Below are 22,843 nucleotides of genomic sequence, written 5' to 3' on the forward strand. Positions count from 1 at the left end.
CTCAAAAATGATGGAGAAAAATCTCATAGATATGAGTACAGAAAGTAAGCAAAGAGCGAGGTGGAAAAGAAAGTGTGTTTTTCTAGCATTGAATTGCCAGAAATAGATGGAGTACAGGAAACAAGATGACAAGGAGCTGTGGAGGTTTGGACATCTGGTGTTGCTTACAAAAACTATAAATGAGAAAGGATTTAAAGAAAGCAAAACCCACGATTCTCATTGTCATAAATGAAACCAGTTCTAATGAGCTTGGTTCAGGCATTGAGTCCCCCAGTCTGTGGTGAATTAGAGTGGAAGGAGCTGCCCGTGTGACTGGGAGACTGTGGGCAGACACAGGATGGGCTATGGGACTTGTCTGGGTGTGAGACCTGCGCCCCTTTGTTGGGTCTGCAGAGGGCACCTTTCCTAACACTAAGCAGAGGCAATACGTATTTAATGACCTACATTCATTTAAGAAAGAGAACTACTGATTTATATATTCAGGTCAATAGCACTTTCCCCAGGTTTCAATAATCGGATCAATTATCTGAATCCAATAAAATCTTATTAAAGAAATTCAGAATTATCTTTAAAATAGCTGGCCTTGTAGTCCCTGAGTAGGTTACAAAAACTGCTATGAAGAATTACTGTGACCTACTTTCTGGGAGGTACAGCTATCATTATCATATCAGAGGTGCAGCCCGATAAGGCTACATGACTTCCATCTTCTTGAAGGTAGTTTGGGAAAGAATGAGCAAGAAACCTTTAATCTAGGTCCCCAGATTAATTTTATTTTCATAAATATGTGTTAAAATTAGGAAAGTCACAATCTTGTCTGTGCAAAAGAGTTTGTTTTAGGAATTGTACAAGGAATAGCCGAGAGCACGAGATGGGTGTGAGTTCTTGTTGCAGGTCACAAGCATTGTGCAATACATGGGCCCTCATGGAGGGAAATTTCGCACTGTTTGTAAGAGAAGACAGAATACCTTTCAGCTTTGTTTATGGCAGGTGAGATATTTGGTTGTTGGATTGCTTCTGAGAAAACAGCATTGCTAAAATGTGGCTGAAAATGCATCCTGGCATTTGCAAGCTGTTCTCTGTCACTTGCAGTTCATGGCTGAGAAATGAGCCAGGCAGGGCTTCCCAACAGGCACTTGGTGGCTCTGGGAGAACCTGTGCAGAACTCCTCCATGTCTTTGCTACATCTATGGTGCATCAAAGAGCAGTGTTTGCTTAGGGAGCATCCTTTGCTGCTCTGGGACTAAAGGTTGGGGCCAAGATGACCAGTGGGCATTTTGGAGAGGGCATTGGCAGACCCAGACAGCCCTCTCCCACTGGAGGGGGACATCCCAGCTGAGGCGCATCCCACGGGACCCCAGCCCCGCTGCAGGCAGCCAAAAGGGACAGCGCATTTCCATCAGTTAATTAGAAAACCCGTGGCGGTAGGATCCCATACTGCCGGGCTTTGAGAGCGCAAAGAAGCAGCAATCCCAGCTGCTGCGCACCAGCCCCTCTCACGCAGCCCAGACGCAGAGCCAGGCCTCCTCCCTGCCACCCAGCCAGCTTTGATCTCCTGGTATCACACCGGCTCCGGCTCCGCGGGGCGGTGGAGGCAGCGGGTGCGCGTGGTTCGGGGCACGCACCTTCTCCGCCAGCCTACCATCCACGGCAGGGCACCAAGGCAGGGCCGGCCGACCGGCGCTTTAATTAGGAGGCTGGAATTATAATATTATGTTAAAGAACAAAGAGTCTCCGAAGGAAAAAAAAAAAAGAAAAGAAAAGAAAAAAAAAAAAAGCCGCATATCTGACAAAGATAAATTGGATTACTCAAAATATTCCTGATGAAATGTTACATTTTGCAACTAATTATCAATCTGTTTTATCTCCAGACCAGCTGGGCATTTTTGTGCATGCAAGACCTGCCTTACCAATGATCTTAAGATGTCACTGTAGCGTTTACATCTTTTATTTCAAGATTTAAATAACTAGGAAGTAGCTAATGTAATTCACTGCTGAGAAGAAAGGCTAGTTAGCTGAATGCTTTCCAAAGTGATCTCCTCCTAATGAACTTCTTTGGACTGTGAGTAATGAGGCTTTATTCAAATAATCTTTAGGAAAAGAATATAGAATGTAATTTTTAAAGAAAGAACTAGGTTTTCTACGTTGAAAATATCTTTATTAATCCTATACTGCCTCATGGAGTACTAAAGCATTGTGACAATGTGGTACTGGATGCTGCTTTTGAGATTCGTGGGTTCTAACTGCAAAGGAGCTCATAAATGTTCAGTGATAAGTTGCACATTACAGTCAGATGTGATTAAAAGCCTTTCTGCTGTAAAAGCATATATTGTTTAGGTATGTTAAGGTAATACATTATATATTCAGGTTTGTTTGTATCACAGGACACATCTCACTCGATCCCCAGCCAGATAGCATACCTACCTACAGGCAGTGTGTTTTGCCTCCTCCATCACAACTTGCCATTTTGGACAATTATACTAATTAGGTTAATCTACTGGTGCCATGATACTTTCCTGTTTGCTTGATTCTGGATTGGTTTTGAACTGAACAAAGAGAAAATACCAAACAGCTCATTTCCATAGCAGATTCCTGCAATATTTCATACTCTGCCCTGGGGACTCCACGAAGCAAAAAGTTCTACTGGGCCTGATCTGGTGAATATTGCTTCTATGGGACTGAAATAATAGGTTGGTCACAAAACATGAAAATATAAATTCTCAGAGTTGAGTTTTGATTGGCCAGTTGCTAGGAAAGGACAATTCTGAATGTATTTCAACAAACCCCTATGTTTTTTTAATCAACTAAAAAGAGTAATCATTAGGTGTGGAGTGATCTGATGCTTCAAAAAGGTTGATTGCACGGTGTCTGGGAACTTGAGTGATACATGGTATAATTATACATTTCTGAAGCTAGATTTATTTACAGTAGAGGATCAACTGAAAAAGGAGTTGTTTAATTCCAGAACTTTATATTTTTTTGCTCCTATTTCCCAACAGTTACATCTTGAACTCTGTGCTCAGCTTGCCAATTTTCCCAAAAGTAGGAACTGAATAACAAAACAGCAATCAATCTCTTGGGAAGGAATATCTATATGTTTTTTTCTCTGGGTATTTCTTTCTGGTTATTGATTGAGAGGGGAGTCCTGGTAGTCTTACACATGTAAGTAGTCCCTGCCCACACAGCAAGGTAGGTGGTTGAGCAGATCACTGTCCAGGAAGATGGATAAGTTCATGTGGGCTGCTGGGCTGTGTTTTGGGTTTGTGTCATCCAGGATGTGAGCTGCTGCTTCCCACTGACCTGGGCTGGAACACAGATGGTTTCCTGCAGCCAGGTCAAAAACATCGAGCGTTATGCCCATGGCACATGGAATAAAACAACACCAATACACTCAATATATCATAGAATAGAATCTGAATCATAGAATTGCTCAGGTTGGAAAAGACCTTCAAGATAATCAAGTCCAACCACAACCTAACCGTGCAACCCCACCAACCCACCACTGAATCATGTCCCTAAGCATCCTTTCTTGCAGAACAAACTGTGTCCTAACCAACCACATTAACTATTCAGAACACCTTCCATTCCATTATATAAACAAATGCTTTCTGCCCTTTCAATCAGCATCCCCCTGAAGCTGCTTCTTATGCCCTCCATCTTCCCATGTGCTATGGAGGCCTGATGCTGCTACGGACCACGCACCTTTTGGGGTGCTTGGCACTGAAACACCCATGGTTGGTAGACAGCAGGATCTAACCCTTGCTTTGCACAAAAATCTCTCTGCTTGAATGTTTCATAATGTATGTTTAAATAGTCACAGCTAGCAAAGAACTTTGATGAGGCAAAGGGGTAATTGGATTTTCTTGTTCTATAATTAAAAAGGTATATATTACATCCACATTAATACCAAAAGAGTTCATCATGATCAATGTTATTACAACGAATACCAAAGGATTTAACAGTGATTGGCCACTTAGTTTAAAAGGTACCTGAAATCATTAAATTGTTTGCTGGAGGGCTTATGAAGGCCTATCGGATCACTTGTGACTACATTTTTTACTACTGGCCTGCAATGTAAGGTTTACTCTTTCAAAGTAGGAGCAACAGGATGATCATTTCCCTTTATTATTCCCTTATTGACTTCCAGTTAATTTTAATCTTTGCATTAACTGACCTCTATTAAGCATGCCATGTATCTGATTACTGTGTCAAGGTTGGGACCGGAAAATGACCTATAGTACCGTGTCAATTGTCCTTTGCAGAAGCCCTTACTGTTAATCAAGAGAGGGAGATTAGAAGAGATGAGAACCACCAGCCTGAAGAGCACTTTGCATTTGACTACACCTTTCTACCAGCCTGTGTGTTTCTCTTCTGATATCTCTGCAGGGAGAAGTTCTCCAGGTAAGGTTACGTCTGAATCTTACGTTCGAGATTTGCCACAGTATCAGTTCTAAATAGGTATAAATTAATTATCTCTCCGTATCTTGCTCACCTGAGCTGGAGCCAGCAACTCAGGCAGTAATGGGCTCTGAGCAGGACCAGGGGCTGTTGAATTCTTTGTGTTAAAGCAAAGGCACTCATTTTTATCCCAATGTGCATTCAAAACAGGGCTTTAGCAGGCTGCCTTCCTGCATAAGTGAGACTCGGAGCATAAGAATGATTTATGCATCCAGAATGTGTGATCCTTAAATACGTGAACTTGTTGAAATAAAAGCCAGTTTTTATCACAGTGTTCAGTAACACATTGCGAGGCTGAATGTTATTTTTTTTTCTGCTGTTTTTCACCTTACTACTTCCGGATATGCAGAGCTAGAACAATTCCAGAGAACTGTTTTTACTGTCATGATGAAAATGTAGAATAAAAGCAAATGAGAACAACATAATGCTACCTCCGCTTATTGAGATCACTCTCACTTTAATAACTGGAAGTGAAACTTAACACTGATGTTTGCAAATGCCTCATTTTAGAACAACACTCTGCTTCCCTGCAGACAATTACAGTCTTCTATTTCTTGGCTTGCTTTGCTGTGAGACCACATCCAAAAAAAAAAAAAAATTCTTTGCAATTGCAGAATGATTTTCCTGAAGAAATGATCAGATGCGGCTAGGAAAATAGATTGAAGGAGTATTGGTGTCTAACCATAAGCCTGACTCTAACCCCAACCACAAGGAAATGGGCACCTAAAGAAAATGGGGTTCTCTTGGTCCTAGAACCTCCTTGTGAGTCACGGTACTGAAAAGCTGTCAGGTCCTCAGCAGTCAATAATCAGAATACCTTCTGTTGGTGGTGTGTTGGAGAATTGCTTCCTTCTATTTGAGTGTAGCACTGGCTTTGTAGGCATGTTGTCACTGACAGCTGTTTTATTGATTTAGAGTTTTTCTTTCGAGGGCATTTTAGGGAACTTCTTCAGCTTATACAAATAAACTCCGTGGTCGCTCTTCTGAAAGGTCCTTGCATTCTTCATGATCATGTTCATTACTCTTCAACTCTTTGGAAACGCTTCTGGGATCACAAGGCACAGGTTGGTGGTGCCTCTGTTGCAGGTGAATGCATTGGTATTTTCCTTGGTAGAAATGGGAAATGTTCCTGAGTGCTGCAGCCCAGAGGGATGATAAACAGAGTCAGTTTTTAACACTAACCAAAAGCATTTCAGACCTGTCTGAACTAATAGTGTAATTTTACTAGTAATTAGTGAAATTAAATGTTTTTACCAGTCGTGGTTTGATTTTGGGGTAACATGCTTTACAAATATCAAATGTTAAAATAATTAAAAATTTTGCATTTGTGTTTAATCTCTAGTGAATCTATGAAAAGGAGCCTCTACGCTGTATCAGATTCTTATATTAATTGACTGATAGATATTAAGACCTACTATTATGGTCATCCAGTCTGGCCTTCTGCATGAACAGACATGGAATTCCAGCACAGTAATTCATGCTTTTTCAGAAGAAATTCATACAAACTACAAAATTTACAGGTAACTTTACAGTTTTAAAAAACCTTATTAAATAGAAAATCTATAGAAATACAGAAGCTCCAGTAGAGCATGGAAAAATAAATTTTGCACAAGTACATTTGGAACAGAGTTATTGCCTGAACATTTGCAGTTTTGGTGACCTTTAGTGCTGTTAAAGGGGTGGGCATTAGATTGCTGGGTTTTTTTTCTGTTAGAGACAAGATAAAGTTTCTTGTGAAATTCAGACAACATTATGAAGAAGTAACAAATATATTGTACAGTTTGTTTGGCTTTCCTGGGAGCTTGTTGGGTTTATTTTCAGTGTAGGGGATCCCAAGAGCATTTGGCTTTTATAATCAATTCTGCATGTACTAGCTAATTCTTAATATAAAAATGATTGTTGGCACATAATAATGTCAGTTTATTGGAATTCAGGTCAATAGCAGTATTTGCTTTCTGGATAGGAGAGTCACCTCCAAAATACTATGTCATCCATTACAATTTGATCATTGTACTTTATGCATCCAAACTTAACAGAGTAAGATTAACAGAGCTCAGAAATGGCTCTGTTCTATGGTTGAATTCTCTTTGGAAAAATAGCTTTGTCATATAAAGGCCGCCATCTACTTCGACAAGGCAAATAAGTTGCATCATTTTCCAGATATTTAAGGGAAACAGAAGGATTAAAAAAAAAACCCACATATTTGTGAATCTTGATGACTTGAGTCACAGCTTATATATTTATATCTTTTAATACACAGGCCATACGCTCTTCCTCTTCTAAAACATAACGATGTATGCCTTCCTTCTCCATAAGATATGCCTTATTTTTACAAGTCTAACAGATGCACTGTGGCCAATTACAGGGCATCTTTCAGGCAGCCAGCTCTGCTTGTTCTAATCAACTTGCTGTATGAACGGGAGCACCAAGGGATTGGCAAGAGTCGGGAACAGCGTTTAGCACTTTGCTGACCTTGAGTCCACCTTTTCGAAACTCCTTCTGGAACTAAGATTTTTTCCAGCCATTTTCAAGTGATTTCTTCCACTTTCTCCTGAGACTAAGACACTTGATTGACCCATGATGTTAAGCGAAATTCTTTCACTGGAAAAGAAAAAATTGTGGATACTCCTAGACATGAAAATACTTGTGAACTCCATTTTGGTGGCTAGAGTTAATACCTTCAAAAAGGTTTCAAGGTATCTAACCTCAGTCTAGACAACCTAACAAGTATTTCCAAAATTTTTCATTGTGAAGTAAGACACAGAGGCAAAAGCACAAACGTACATATAAATACCTAGATACTGAATTCTAAATGTATATTTTTTAGCTCTGTTTCAGCCTTGTAGATACTGTAATTGTGTATGTGTGTGTGATAACATTTTGTCTCATTTGAGTGTTGCTAATAACTGCCAAATGGCTGCCAAGAATTTCTGAGATTACACCAAGTAGAAGATCAAGGGGAGGGAGAAGATTTAAAAAACCTAAATAATAATAATAATTTAAAAAGCTTGATAGCTGAGATTATTAAAAATGATTCCTTCATGTTCTTCTGAAAGAAAAATGAAACTGATGTTTGTAGCTGTGATACTAGATAAATCTCTGGCTAAGAGTACCTACGTGCAAACATGATACCCCAAGGAGTTGTGGTGACCGTGTGCTAGGTATGTGAATGTGGGGAAAGTTTGCATTTGTCTTATAGAAGTCACAGTTAGGGCCCATATTTTTGCTTAAACCTGGCACATCTTGTGTGGCGTTGCACCACAAAGCAATGATCTCTGCTTTAAATTCCTGAATAACCCCAAATGGCAGAAATGACTCCCACGATTGATCTGGTTTCCAAAGGTGACATGAGAATTATTAGTGTCAATAAAGGAGAAGCAAGCACAAAAAAAAAAAAAAAAAAAAAAAAAACAAAAACCAAAAAACCAGATTTTTCATATTCAAAGCTTAAAATAATTTTGATGCATGTACATATTAATTATTTGTTAAAGGACATAATCAATCAGTGCAGAAGTACACCAAAGACAACATTCTGTAGCAGTACCTTTGTTAGTAGCTGTTCCACAGGCAATGGCAGTCTTTATCACCCTGCCAATTTACTCCCTCAGCCCGTTGGAAAGGAAGGTTTTACTTTTGAAACATACCAAACTAGAATTTCCAAAGCTGTGCCTCAATCACATGGAAGCACAATTTTCAATTGCATTTTCTGTATTCTGGATATTCAAAGGTTAAGCATTCTCTGTACATTTACTCTCCTTGCTCTTTACAAATAGTCCCCTGGCACAGAAGCAGCTTTTCCTTGTTTTTCTGTGCACAAGAATGTAGAAATGGACCAAACAATGAACGAATCTAACTTCAAGAGGAGCACTCACAAGGAGGACGCTTAGCATTTCACTTCTATTCACAGTTGTGTTTGAGATTCTGTATTTGTTTACTCTGAGTAATTATCTTGGCTTGATGGAGCTTTCCTTGTCAGGTATCCATCCCCCAGGCTTGCTTGCCCTCTGGGTACCAGTGAACTGTGGTGTTAATTTTATTGGTCATAGGGATTTCCTCCGTCTGGTCACTTTTCCATCGAAATAAACAACGTAACACCTAGGACCCTGTTCAACCCTCAGCTGCACAGACAAGATCTCTTCTGCAGCACATAAAATGCACTATGGCGTGTACAGTATGTGTAATTTACTTTTACAGGCTGAACTGTTATTCTCTAATCCCCACGCTCTGCCATGTCAGAAAGCAGGACTTGATGGTCTGTCTGGGTTTCCACGTTACAGAGGTGAGACAGAGGGTCAGTAAAACAAACAGATGAAAAGAAGCAGGCTGGAAAGTTGGAGAGCAGTTACATGCTATGGGCAGGTTCATGCTACCTGAGAGGAGGATGAATTTTATAGCTTAGGAAGCTATCCTGTATGCATTCCAGCAATGGAGTAGCATTGCAGTTTTGTGGCCACGTGGTACAAAAATCTGTAGCCTTTGGTATGTTGTTTAATCTGCTTGCTTGTCTATAAACTGTGAATATTGATTCCTATCTCACACCATCTCCTGTGAGGTTTAAAAGTTTATATAAAGCACCTATAGATCAGTGTACTCTGCTGAGGTGCTTTAGAAGTGCAAAGTACTTTTAAATGGTGCAGATGCATTCTGTGAAGGTTTGTATAGTGGGGTTAATTCACCCAGAGATTCACTACATTTTATGGGAGGGGTGCTTGGGGTCTTGCAACACTGCCTTGCAATGGAGCCAGCAGTTTTTACTTGAAAACAGAGCTGGAAAAGTCAATTCAGCTGTTGCTCAGGTTAAGGTGAATGTTGCATTGTTATACTTCTAGTCTCAATTCTGAGGAGCACTCCAGTTGAATACAGACCATATTAATGTGCATCAGTTATACATACACAGAGTCAGTCAATGACTGCATTGATCCAGTCCTGTGTTTTCTTTCAGAGGATTCTACAATGAGGCAATAGAAATCATTAAGACTTGTGATATTGAAATCCTCTTGGTGCAGGCAGACGTGCAGCTCACATTTCACATGGTGGTACAGCATCACTGTGCAGCCATGCTTAGAATTTAAAGATTTTATTCATACTTCTGTTGAGTAAGACTTTTTGTCCTTCTTTCACTGAGCTTGTGTGTACAGAATTCAAGAGATCTCACAATGTTTCCCCCAGCTGTCTAACAATCTAATACTTAGTGCTTGTCACATCACTTTCCAAAAGGGGGTCAGTACGTAGCATCTCATCCATTTTCTCATGTGTTGAATGTGATACTGAGTATAATATAAAACAAGTTTCTTGCTTTTGAAGCTCTATTTTTACTTACTGGAACCCATCGAGAAGGGTCCTAAAGATCCTTACATTTCCCTTGCAGGTTGAGTGTTTGGATAAGGATTACTACTTGATTAGGATACATAAGTTTGAACATGTGTAAGGAGAACAACAAAAAGCTGCCTCTGAAGCATGGCAGAATACTTCCCAAGAGCTTAGAGCCTCAGAGCTATGTGGTTTTCCCTTCTTGAGGACTCAGAAGTCCTCAAGAAGACCTTCTCAGAAGTCATTACAAGCATTTTTGACTTAAAATTTTGAAACCTCACTATTTTGAAGAAGGTTTTGTTAATGGAAGAGTCTGGGCTTGCAGTATTGGTATCTTGTTCATTATGAACATTGTTAGTAACTATTTGATTTTCACAAAAAGTGTTTATGAGTACTTCTGTAGAAGGCAGCATGGAGGCACAGAATCAAAATCAGCTCTTGCTCCAATCTTAGCACAAAGAGGTTTGTTACGAGTAGAAAATAGAGAGAAATGATGTGACACTTACTGGTTAACTTAATACAGACGTTTCAGCAGTCTGCAGACTCGTTATTGTCAAGTTCTTTAGTTCACTTCATAAAGGGAGATGGTGAATAATGATCTAGAAATGAAGAGCAGGAAGAACTCCGTTATAAAAGCTGCAGGCTTGATTTGGAGAGCAGGGCTAAGTAAGAAATGGTAGAAAACAGAGAGCAGATCTGAAGTAGAGGACTCTTGCTTACTCATGCAATAATGCTGCACGAAACACACTGAGTAACATATGCTAATAAATCTGTGTGCAGGATGCAGGGCTGTCAACAGATCACTCCAATTTGCAAATGCAGTTTGTCCTTGCAGGTTTTCTTCGCACCTCTCCTGGTGGCTGCGGGATTAAAACTCTAAAAAGAAATAAATTGAGAAATACCAACCCTCTTCCACCTTTACATTCCCTTTTGCAACACACCAAAAAAATTCTCATAAGAAGAATGTTGCTGACTTGAGGGGTGGAAGAACTGGGGTGTAGGTGCTTTAGGAAATGTGTTGGGCTATGGGTAGATTATGAGGCTGATACAGCTAATCTGGATATATTAGGTGCCAGTCTCTGAGGCCTACCCCACCTGAAAATGGCAAACACTGCTTTCATTTCCTGCAGTGGCCCTGAAGAAGTGTTAGAAAGCTATTTTCCCTAGAAGGCCCTGAGATAAACAGAAATTTCACATGAAAAGTTGTCCTTCACAGTATCTCTGCTTCAGAACTGCAAAGCCAATGACTTTTGGGTAAAGTCTTGTTAGCACTCTGTGAAGGAGAATATGTTATTGAGGACACTGTCATTGAGGTGAAACACTACCCCCAAATCTTGACTGTTTGTTGCTATTAAAGACCCCTTGGCACTTTTTGTGAGAGCAGAGGTGTGAGCCCTGGTGTCCTGGCCAAAATCCAGCTAGGGTAATTAAATTCTGCCTCCCTACAATCCCCCCTGTAGTTCCAGCCGAGTACAGCATTCTTCATTTCCTCTCCAGAACTGCCGCGCAGAATTGCTTTGCGCTGGTAAACAGCTGCCACATCTCACCCCAGAGGAACGGCCGCGTTGCGGCGCCGAATCCCCCCTTTCTGTCTCTCTGCTGAGAGACACATAGGCACAGCTCTGCCCCGAAATGCCCTCCTGGCCTTGGGGTCAGGGGAACGGTGTGGACAGCAGTCCCCCCCAACCTGCTGTGATATCAGTAATCCATGCTCGGCTTTAGGAATTCAGACTGAAAATACCTTGCTGTTCCTAAAGAGCTCAGGAGCTGAAGTGCTGTTGGTGTGGCTAGCCTTGATTCCTAGATATTGGTCATACCTGGTAAATGGTTTCATTTTCTTTGCTGAGGAAGAAATCTTGAGTCCACTTCTACTGGGGCTTGTTAAGCTGTTGCCTTGGGGGCCAGTTGATCAGTTGTTAAGTAGTAAGCAGCTTTGGCAGTCAACAGGCATAGGATCCCCTGCAGCTACTCCAGCCTGCCTGCCCTATCGTTCTTTGTAGAGGTAGCACGGTATTGTCTTAGAAGTGCAATAATGGTAAAAATAAGAGCAGAGAGTGCTCAGTCCATTTTGCATGCCCTGGTATTTTAGGAAAGCGTGTGGCATCTGTATGGGCATATATAACTGCATTTACGTGTCGGTAGTGGCAATGGAAGCCCCGCAGAGTAATTTTTAAGAGGGTTTTTTTGTTTGTTTTTGCTGTTATTTCAGAGACTCTTTAAGTGAGAAGACAGGGGAGTGAGAATGGTGCGAGCTGTACCTGAGGGCTCCTCAGCTGTTTGTCCTGGCTCCTATCGGCTCGCTTCAAGTCAGCATGAAAAATTAGGAGAAAATGTGGCGGGGATTAAGAAGTTTTTGTTGGCAATCCAGCAAAAATCACAGTCAGGCCACAGAGAGCCATGCTTAATGCAGGGCAAACCTGTCACGCTTTTATCTGACAGCAAGGAAGTGCTCCAGCTTCAGTGTCTGTTCCGAATTGTTGTGTCAAATAGCGAATTCTTATTTACTCCCTAAAGTGCTGTGACATCCGTGCATGAAAGAAGTGATATGTTCTATGTATTTTGGGGAAAATAAAACCAGCTTTGACTTTTCTCTAACTAGAAAATATTTCAGTACTTACAGAAATACTGATTTTGTAATCCACGCACACATGAAGAAATTTTGTCCATCTGACTTTCACTTAGCTGGGTACACCAGGAATGATTCAAAGCAAGCTCGACAGATTTCCACTTTTCAGAAGCCAGTAGGGTTTTTTAAAATGTATTTTATGCTGGGGTTATTTTGTTTGGGTTTTTTTTTGGTTGAATGAATTACCTATATTCCTTGAAATGGTGTTTAGTAATTCTCAGCGACTGCGGAGATGCCTACTGGGAAGTGGTCAACTGATCACAACAAACCCCACGGACTCCGGGCTCTCCTACTGCTTTAACTCAATTGCACTTTCTTATCCAAAGCCACATCTCTTAGGAAAATCCCAAAAATGCTGTTTACCGTGAAGCATGGTTTTAATATTATCACAGCTATTTGAAAAGACAAAAGATTTGAAAGACTGGTAGTGAAGGAAGAAACAGTTTCAAGGGATGGATTTACAGAAACAAGACTCACGTTTGCTGTTAATATTTACTCCATACTCTGTCCTCAGCTAAAAACACTTCCCCTTTGATGCTAAGAGCAACTACCATGTATATGAATGTGGACGTGCATTCTCCATCTGTGTCCTGATCTCCTACTGCCTATAAATAAGTATCAGCAAAATGAAAGCCTGGGAAATTGTTTCTTTTTTTTTTTTGTATTGACGATGAATTGCTGGGAATCAAACACTGTTGAAAAACAGGAGGGAGGAGTTCAAGCCTGATAATTAAAAGACAGATTTTAAACAAAGCAGGATGAAAAAGTAAAAACCCATAGAGCTGATGTGCAGCAAAAGAATTGTTTGCACCCTCAGGAATGACTATGAACCCAGCTATGATTTTGCAGGAAAAGAAACAATTGAAGTAGGCCATTTAGTTTGAACAGCTGATATTTGTCACATTTCATGACATGTGGTGGCAAATATATTGTACTTGACAAGAGAGACCAGAAAAGATTTCCAGAAATGGCTAGTAATGATAGCACTTCAGTTTCTGCCTGTCCAACTTGAAGTCCACAGGAGTGTTGGGCTAAGCCTGGATCAGGCCCCTGGGAAAAGATGGGGTTTAATGGCAAGTGCCGCCTCCTGCAGAGTGGTTGTGCTCCTGAGGCTCTGCACACTGATGCACACTTGCTGTTGGTTCCTCCAAAAACGACCTCTTCTCTTCCTCTTTGACCAGCTTCTCTACAGAAGTGCTCCTATAGGGTGTAAAGGAAGGAGCTGCAGGTAGATTGTGGAAATATTTTAGCAAGAGTCATTTTGAATCCAAGCGTGGCAGCTTATAGGCACAGCTCTTAATTTTGAAATTAAGATCGTTCCTTGTAGCTTTCTGCCTTCCTTTACAGTGGCTTTCTTCTGGAGATGGCTTTTGATGAAAACATCAGGAAGTTTGCTGCTTGCTCTGCAGAAGACCTGCAGCAGATCTATTAGTACTCTGCAGCCAGATCATTCAAGATGTCCTGTCTCAGGGCAACTTCTTTGTTTCTCCATTTGAGGGGAGGACTTTCCCTTTAGAGTTTAACACAAAAATAAGCAAAAAATATTCTCTGTTTCTGTGACGTTAGCCCTACTGATGGCAGGAATCATAGTCATGAATGCAGCATCACTCTGCATGTTGGATCTTCAGTATGTCAAACAACAGTGTTGGCATTGTTTTGAGAGGGTTAACTAAGATTAATGAGAAAAGAAACATGAAGCTGTGGAGGATCAACATAACAAATCAATGACTGAATAAATTTAATGTGTATTCCAGCTGTACTTTACCTGGCATCAGCCTGATTCTTAAGACTGTATCTTTTGCGCTTCTGAGTAGCCTGCTAAGACATGAACCCTGCTTCCAGTTTAATAACGCTTTATTTAGGGTTTATACAATAGCCGTCAATGTATTGATTTAGGAGGAATTTGCAGAATGAAAAGGAATGTTTAATAAGATTCAAATAAACTCCTCCAGCATTCTCCAGTCCCCATCCTTAGTGCTTGCAAACTGTCTTCAGTGTATTAATTCAGGACAGCAAAGTCACTAGAAAATAAAATGGGACTTGCTTGTAGTCAGCGTGAATCTGAACCTTGGACGCTGCATGAAGGAACTTCGCAGGGAGGTGAACTCTCTCAGGTGCGTAAGGCTTTCTCTGTCATCACTGAGAAACTTTTGAAAGCGCCCTTTGTCGCAGCAGATGAAAAGGGGATGCTGATTTCATTTGTTTATATCTAATTATCGCTTAGAGCTTGGGAATGCGACCTGTGTCTTTGCGAATTAGATCCAGCGTGGGTAAACGGGGCAGTGGAGGTAATTTCCTCTCCTTTTTTAAGGAAAACGCTATTACCCGTGAATTGCCTCTTAAAGCTGCCATTTGTCTGTCTGGCAAATCTGACGACTTTGCTTACCTCCCGATAACGGCGCGTACAAAGCCTGCGACAAAAGCAGAGCTTTTACATGTATGAACGGTTTCGCAGCCCAGCCTCATAATCAGATTCCAGAAATTGAACTTGCAGAAAGTTTGTGCTAGCCTTGTGGATTTTCATTTCAGATGTTGTCAACTCAAGGGCATTTGGACCAATCAATATCTGTCTGTCTTCTCGCACAGAGAAAGTTGGCTATTAGAAAAGAGAGGCTTACAGCAGGCTCAGCCAATACCATTAGCCCTAGCCTAAGGGCAGTTGTGTCCATGTGCCGGGGTAGGCACCTGCCCCCTCCCCTCCCCCACCATTAAGAAGGCCACTGGGGATGTCATTTGGACATAGCGGGCAAAGAGCACTTCTTTATTCTTTCTCTTTTTTACACCCAGACTTCACCAAAAATCAATAAATCTGTTCTTTGCTTATTTTCAGAACTTTACTTCAATATAAGCAAGGACTTTCCTTCCAGCTACAAACTCCAGTAGCACCAAGTCAGGGATTTTTTTTTTATATTTTTGTGTGTGTGTGTGTGCGTTTTATTTTCCTTTCCCTGTTCCAATTTGAGAAATAATTGGAAATAATATCCACTGTTTCTTCTTTTCCCTGCTAAAGATTTTTCAGAAGAAAGACCTTGATCTGCTGACTCTTTTCATGATTCAGCACTTGATTTTTCTTTCCTTGCTGTCCTTTTACTGCTAACGATGTTGTAGGATCAGGTAAATAAAATGTATTTTTCTTTCTTTTCCCATCGACAAACTTTTTCTCCGTATCGAATTAGCTATTGCTATTTTCTACATCAATGCACTGTTAGTGATAGTGCTGTTGATAATTCTTTACATTAGGAAACCATCACAATTCAGTTTTAGGTACCATAGCATTTCTATATTGGAGAATCAAGTACACATTCTGGAAGAGCACATTCTTAAACCTTGTGAGGTTCAAGAACCTTTTTTGAAGGAAACATCATTTTTTTAATCTTGTCCTTCTCTGGAAAATGCAGGTAAATGAAGAGCTGCTTCAACTCAGTGGCACAATGACCAAACCATTTGGCAGTGGGCACAAAGATGGAATCTGAACAGTAAGAAACTGGTAAGAAATGCAGGTAAATAATGCAGAGCACCATTATTGTCTCAGGAGTGTTATTTACCGAAAAATGGTGATGGAGGACAAAAGGAGGACAGAGGCAGAAACTGAGATGATATAGGCAGAGACAAAAGCACTGTAGAGGTGGATTGGATCCACTGAAAAAGGAGAAACAGGATGGAAAGAAAAAATTAGGAGTAAGTCTTAAGATGGAAGGTTGATCATCAAAATGAGTGAACGGATGTAATGGTGATGGTTTCATTTAGTTGATTGTTAACAAAGGTCATCTACAGTGAGATTTAATACACGCACCAAATCTCATCCTTCTGGCTGTGAGAGTGTAATCCAAATGGAAAGAATCCCTGAAAACAGGAGTATCGCATTGTCTGACCAAAAAGCGTGGTCTCCAAAACAGTCTGTAGAAAGTCTAAGCTCTGGCAGTCTCAGGTAAGGTGATATTTAACATTTTGACCCTAAAGAAAGGAAAGGAATACTGACAGGCAGATACATCTTCTCTACAGTGATTATCTTGTCCTCAAGTAAGTCAGGAACACTGAATAAGAGGCCTTTTGTACATATGATTTGGTGAAGCTCTGTTCAAGTCAGCAGAGCTGACATGCAGCAGATGTGGACTGAAACTATCAGCCAGAGAGGAGTTCTCAAGACTGACAGAGTTCCTGTAAATATATTCAGATTCTTAGGAAATACCACATTAGGAAGACTCTTTTTCTGTGCTGAGCTCGGAATTGAGCTGCACAGATCTAAAGACCCACCATTACTGAAAAGAAAGGAGAGAATCCATGAAGCCAAGGAATTAAAAGTGTTAATTGGGTTGTGTTTCACAGAGAAAATCGGGCATTTTTTCAGATCTTTCATTCTAGTAGCAAACAAAGAGACTTGCTATTAAATATTATTCAAATAAGCTCTGAGAACTTCTTAAGGCTGAAAACATTTCACCACCCAGTGAGCTCACAGACAAGCTTAATATAAGGAGATGTGCTGTAAATGCAGCCGAGCACCTCTTGAAGTAAATGGCAGAACCCCTTTCCTGCAAATCTACAGCTAGTTGTGCTGTTTTGCATTTGAATGGCTTAACTGAAGCCTTATTTTTTCAGACCATCAGCAAGATGCTCCAAGCAGGAGTGTTGGGACCGGGGAACTTTCTCACCGCACCAGGGCTGACGTGGATGATGGATGTGATTCCAGAAGGGAAGCGCATGGGAAGGTCCTTGCAGTGAGATTCCCCAGGAGGTGGCAGGAAGGCAGTTAGGATGCAGAGAGCAGAGAGGATAGTAGTAAGTAGAAGGGTTTGATTCCTTAGGAAGGGATTTCCTTATATCTATGTATATGAGGCAGTCTTTATTATGTTAACACAGGTTAATTACTGAAGTAGTTTAAAGTAGCACTTTTTTATTTATATTATCTTGTTGGGTTTTTTTTTTTTTCCTCTCTAAAATGCTCAATTTTTTGGTTCCTCTCACAAGCTGGCAAGACTCCTGTATTTTCAAATGCTCACATAGCTGCTCTTGCTGCTTCACTGAAAATAATAGTACTGTGCTAAACAGCATCATCGTGGGATCACTTATGGGATTTAGTTGTGTTTAAGGGGTGAAGGCAAGGATACTGCAAAGTGAAATCCTCCAGTGCAAAGAAAATAAGGTACACTTCCTATAAACCCCTGGAATAGCTGCATTTCATGTAAGTGGTTGAAATGTTTGTGGAAAAAAAAAATGTACTAGAAGATTTTTATTTACTCCCTAGGTTATAATGACTCGGTAGGATTTGTCAGGATTGATGGATAAAGGGGCAGACTTCGTGGCTACTTAATCTCCAGAGCTGAAAATATTTCTTCATTTGAATGAGGGAACTTGCTATGCTGCTGGGTGGTTATTCATTGTATGGATTATTGTTTCGAGCTAGAATGTGGTCTTTTATTTTTGATATTTAAATGGAAAGAAAAAATAAATAGCATGTCCTTTTCAAAGCAAACATTTCAAAATGACTAGTCAATACTGACTATTAAAAAAAAAAAGAAAAGATAGGTCCCTTAGCTGGGCTCCCGCATCATTGAACTCCAAGGAAGTTTTGTTGTAGACATGTCAGAGCGAGATCCTACCCTTATACACCTGTCACAGCAAGAAATTGCAGGAAACCTATGACTTCTAAAGCCGCCAGCTAAATGTCATGATCAGCCAATCATATGTTGGGGCTTTTTTGGTAACAGTAACGATTGGGCTTGTTTACATTTTTCTCTTTGCTTTAGCAGGGGCATTTTGAATTAATTAGATTTTGAAATTAATATCTTTGATATGGGAAAATGTAGCAGGGTCCCAGGTAAACCCAAAGTGCTTGAGGAGATTTACTCATCTATGGGCTGCTATGAGTGCTCTCATGCTCAACTGGCCTAGAACCAAAGAGACATAGAGAAAGAGAAATGCTGAAAGACAAATGACAAATGATTCGACAACATCTGTTTCTTACCTGAACGTTAGTTAATATTTCAGATCAACCAATAATTGTTGCTGCAGAGTCCCAGACCCTTGTTTGTCCAAAGGTACAGGATGTTGAACAAAATATGAACCAAATTAATAGCACATAACAAAACTGCAAAGTTTGCCAAAGGAACAAGTCATCATGGAACTGTTCTAAATCTGTTATTCGAAATTTTCTTTTGGAGAAATGTTTTGCCAGAATGTTTCACTAAAGCGCATAGACAGAAATTTTTAAAAACATTTTAAAACTGGTCCTAGTATGTGGTGTTTATCACTGTAAGGGTGGGAATTGATCGAGATTCTGCCATTGGAAGAAAAAAGGCATCTGCAAGTTTTCTGGTGGCTTCCTCTTAACACGAAACGTGCCCCAAACTAAAAATCTATGACAAAGAGGGTAGAGTTGCTTGCGAGTATCAGAAAAAATCATTCTGAAAATAAGGTCTACCCCTTCAGCTGAAGCAGCCCTCTGTGTTTCTGGGTGCCCAATTTTACATGAGCAGCTGACATCTTAGGACTGAACTGAGCTGGAGTAAAACACATGCTTAAATATGTATTGTTGTGTAAAAATTGCTCAGAGGATGCGCACCCTTTTGAAATGCTCTCTACGACTGCCTGAAGGGAGGCTGTGGTGGGTTCTGCGTCGGCCTCTTCTCCCATGTAACAGACAATAGAACAAGAGGAAATGGCCTCAAGTTGGGCCAGGGGAGATTCAGGCTGGATCTCAGGAAGTGCTTCTTCTCCAAAAGAGCATTCAGGTGCTGGAATGGGCTGCCCAGGCAGCGGTGGAGTCACCGACCTTGGAGGTGTTCAAGGAACAGGTCCGCTTAGATGTTGTCGTGGTTTAGTGGGAAAGATTGGTGGATGGTTGAACTGGATGATCTTGGAGATCTTTTCCAACCTTGGTGATTCTATGATTCTGTGGTTCTATGAAACAGACCGTGCAGCTCTTTGCTTCATTTTAAGTTGGGAATCTCATTTTCTTCTCTCTACAGCACCTGAATCTAGCCTCCGCCTCACTGAGAACAAGGCTGGCTTGTTCAGCAACATTTCTGTACCATTCCTTAGCTCAGGTGGCTGTCTTCAGCTTGTGTTGCACCACTTGCAGCAACAGTGTCTTAGATTGGATGCAGTCTCAATGGTTGTTGGAATTTAGAGAGCCCACTGAAGCTGCTCCTGAGCTCAAGTCCCTAGAAAACACGTTGTCATGAGTCTGCCATGCATAATCCACTCACAGGCTCGTATTGTATACAAAAAGCATGGTCTTAGCTGAAGGAGGAACAAATTCAAGCTACAGCAGGCAATGCATTGTGAAAGCACATCTCAGAATATACATTAGAAATATTGTGGGTTATTTTTTTGCTGGGATGTTTGGAAAATCCAGCACTAACCAGAGAGGAGGATGGCTGCGAGCTCTCTTGCTCTGTTTTGCCAAGTGGGCTCACTTCTCAGCCGTGCATGCAGCTGCAGCTATGAACACCTTTTTCTGCGGGTTCCCTGCTGTCAACAGTTGAGCATATTAGTGGCTGCAGCATCCCTGGCATAGGTGTCTGTCTAGTGGACAGTGTGGGAGCCAGCAGACGGCAAACCCCCGAGCTGGAGCCCATCAGCAGCCAGTGTCCAATCTGTCAACTCCTGCTTCCTCGCAGAAAATGTCTCCAGCATCACTGCTCCCAGTGAGTGTGCATGCCAGCTGCAGTGCCTGCTTCACTAATTTCAGGTATTTTTGCATCAGCATACTGGTAACAGCCAAAAGCCTAATTTATTTATTTATTTATTTATTTATTTTTGCTAATGGTAGTTGTAAATATTCCTCATCTTTGACCAAATCCTGACTTCTCCGTTCTCACAGAAGTAAAACTCTGGTTGAAAATCCTTATTGGAACAAAGAATGCTGGATTCACCCGTGTTGCATATTAACACTGCAAAAAAAAAAAAAATTAGATCTGTGAGGATTTTCTTAATAATCTGACCCATCATATGTCTCTAAGGAACAAGAGGAATCCATGTCTTAGAATTTTTAAAGACCTAATAAATAATTTGCCATAACCACGGGGTACCATGGCATCATGGAGCTAAGGTAATATTTAATTTGCTTATTTACAGCATTAAGTAAATATTATGCTTCTTTTTTTTTTCTTTCTCCCTTTTTTTTTAGCAGTATTTATTCTGATCAATACTTGAAATCTCACTGCTCTGTTCTCTACAGACCTTGTTGGTGTGTTTTGGAGCCTCGCACGGTTAAAATTATTCCATTACGCTATTAAAGCATAGAATGTGCAACACGCCGTACACCTCAAGGCATTTCTCAGCTCATTTTTATCTTTTTGAATACCTGTAGCTTCCTGTCTGCACTAACATTTTACTGCGAGCGTTCTCCTGTATCTGCCAGTTAACTTCCCCTTGAAGCCCAGTGGCCTGCTCGGCTCTGGTGGTCACTCATCTCGCCCCTCTCAGATCTCAGAAGGGGGTGGCAAGCAACACAGTGAATGAAATATCAAGCAAATTCACATCAAATAGTAGTGTGACCCCCAGGTAATAAACAGGCTCCAGGTGCGGGAGCACTCTGCTCCGCCACATCTCACTCTCCTTGGGTTTGTGCATGCCCCTCGTGCTGACGATGGTGCTGAGATGCCCGCTTTGCCCATGTGCATGCTTAAACCTCAATAATTTGGAGCAGCTCTGTGCTGTTCATTACTGGATCGCTGATGTTATGGCTTGTAATTAGAGATGCAACGCAAAGTAGGCAGTGGTCGAGGGAATGAGGAGTGGAAAAGCGAATGGCAGTAGTAACTGTTTTGTTGATGCCTGTAGTCTCGGCTAAAATACAGCTCCTGCTGCATTTCTTCCAGCAGCACAGGCTGAATCTTTTCCCTCATTTGATACAGTGACCTCTCAAGTGCATCATTGCCCTGAGGGCTGAGGGCAGTCCAGCAACTGTTAAACCCCTTGGGTTGATAATCTTCTCCCACATTTGCCCTTAACACCAGACATACCACCATTAGCTACAGCTCCACTGGTGCTCATTAGAGCCGATCAATATAGACTAACATAAAGAATGCTGCTGCGCCTTCTGTTATTTTTCAGTTACTGCAGATTTACAGACTTTCACCTACGATGCAGGGCTTTGCTGCTGTACTATGTAAAAACAAGGATTTTAGACCAAAACCAAACCAAACCAGACAATTTTTTAGTAGACATATGACTGCTATTAATCTTGTCATTCAAAACACCTTATCACCAGGAAGTGCACAGAAGATCCGCACAAAATTTCCTCTGGATTCAGTTAGCTCAAAATTGCAACTTTCATAAATGACAGCAGATGCACGGATAAACGAAACAGGTGCATTTTAATACGAAAAAAAATGCTTGAGCCTGTAAACCCCGTGTAAATGCTTTCGTGAGCTGGGCATCATCATTTCGAGCGCACTCACGGTGCCTGTGCTCTTTGCGGTTGGATAGCAATTGTGATGCCATTTGAAGGTCTATACGTTGAAGGTGTTCATGTAGAGTGACTACAGCACTGCTTGCTGCCACCAGCAGGTGTTGCCAAAGATCACAGCAAGAGAGGCGACAACAATTAGCAAATACATCATTATTTTTCCACATTTTATCCCAAAGAGCCTTTCAAAGGTTCACGTGCCACAGCTAACGTACTTAATAAATGAAGAGGTATAAATGGCACATAGCATCTATTAGGCATTTTGTCAGCAATCAGACACGAATGCTCAATTCTCTGGGAGGAATAAGTTTTGTTACTTTTGATTTGCGTTTGGAGAAAAGCCAGGGGGAAAAACTTCATGGGATTTAACAAAGGGCAATGGGATGCAGACACCGAGGTCAAAGTTTCCTGCGCTTTGGTTAGTTTGCTCATTCAAACTTTATAATAAATAAAATGGAAGATTTGAAGAGATAGATAGAAAACAAGTATCTCGTTTCCTATTAAAACAGATATCACTTATCACTGGATAAAGCCAGCCAACATAAGAAATATGGCTATATGAAGCATTAAAAATACTGGGTACATGTTGAATTCCAGTGAATCAAGAGTCAAGGAAGCCGTGCCTTTTCATATCGCTGGGACTTTGAGTTGCCCTGCACTTTATTCAAAATGGTGGCTTAAAGAGTTCAATGTCAATTGCTGAATGAAAGGGAATTAAGAATGTCTTTGAGCTAACAAAGTAGTATATGGTAAATTTTATCTGTTTTCATTAGAAACATCATTCAACAGTTTAACTTTTTAATAGTTCTCCAGTGCGCTAGGTGATTAAATACTTCTGTTGAACAGCTTATTTATTCAAGGCCTTTCTGAAGAGCTGAAAGGGTATGAGAATTTCAGGTTTGAAGCTAAGAATATTGCAAAGTTCATTAAAGTACCTTTATTCCAGAATGGCACAACTTCTCCAGATGCGTCCTTTGCTTTAGTGGATCTATTTGCATCTTAGGTATTACTTAGTATGAGTAATGTGGTAGGACTTAGCC

General features: G+C 40.8%; 1 long non-coding RNA gene across 2 annotated transcripts in view; it reads left to right on the plus strand.

The window, feature by feature from the left end:
* The window catches only part of LOC125693809 (uncharacterized), a 35,845-nt gene extending 18,690 nt beyond the window's left edge, over positions 1-17,155 (plus strand). The window contains exons 5-8 of one of the 2 annotated variants that reach the window (XR_007377254.1): positions 4,260-4,398; positions 5,798-5,975; positions 15,790-15,878; positions 16,988-17,155. This is a non-coding gene — a long non-coding RNA (uncharacterized LOC125693809). Of the gene's footprint in view, positions 1-4,259; positions 4,399-5,395; positions 5,506-5,797; positions 5,976-15,789; positions 15,879-16,987 lie in introns of those variants that run through there. The other variant, XR_007377255.1, reaches the window with a different exon arrangement.
* The last annotated feature ends 5,688 nt before the right edge of the window (positions 17,156-22,843 follow it).

The sequence above is a fragment of the Lagopus muta genome, chromosome 5, assembly GCF_023343835.1.
Source record: "Lagopus muta isolate bLagMut1 chromosome 5, bLagMut1 primary, whole genome shotgun sequence".
Lineage (NCBI taxonomy): Eukaryota > Metazoa > Chordata > Aves > Galliformes > Phasianidae > Lagopus > Lagopus muta.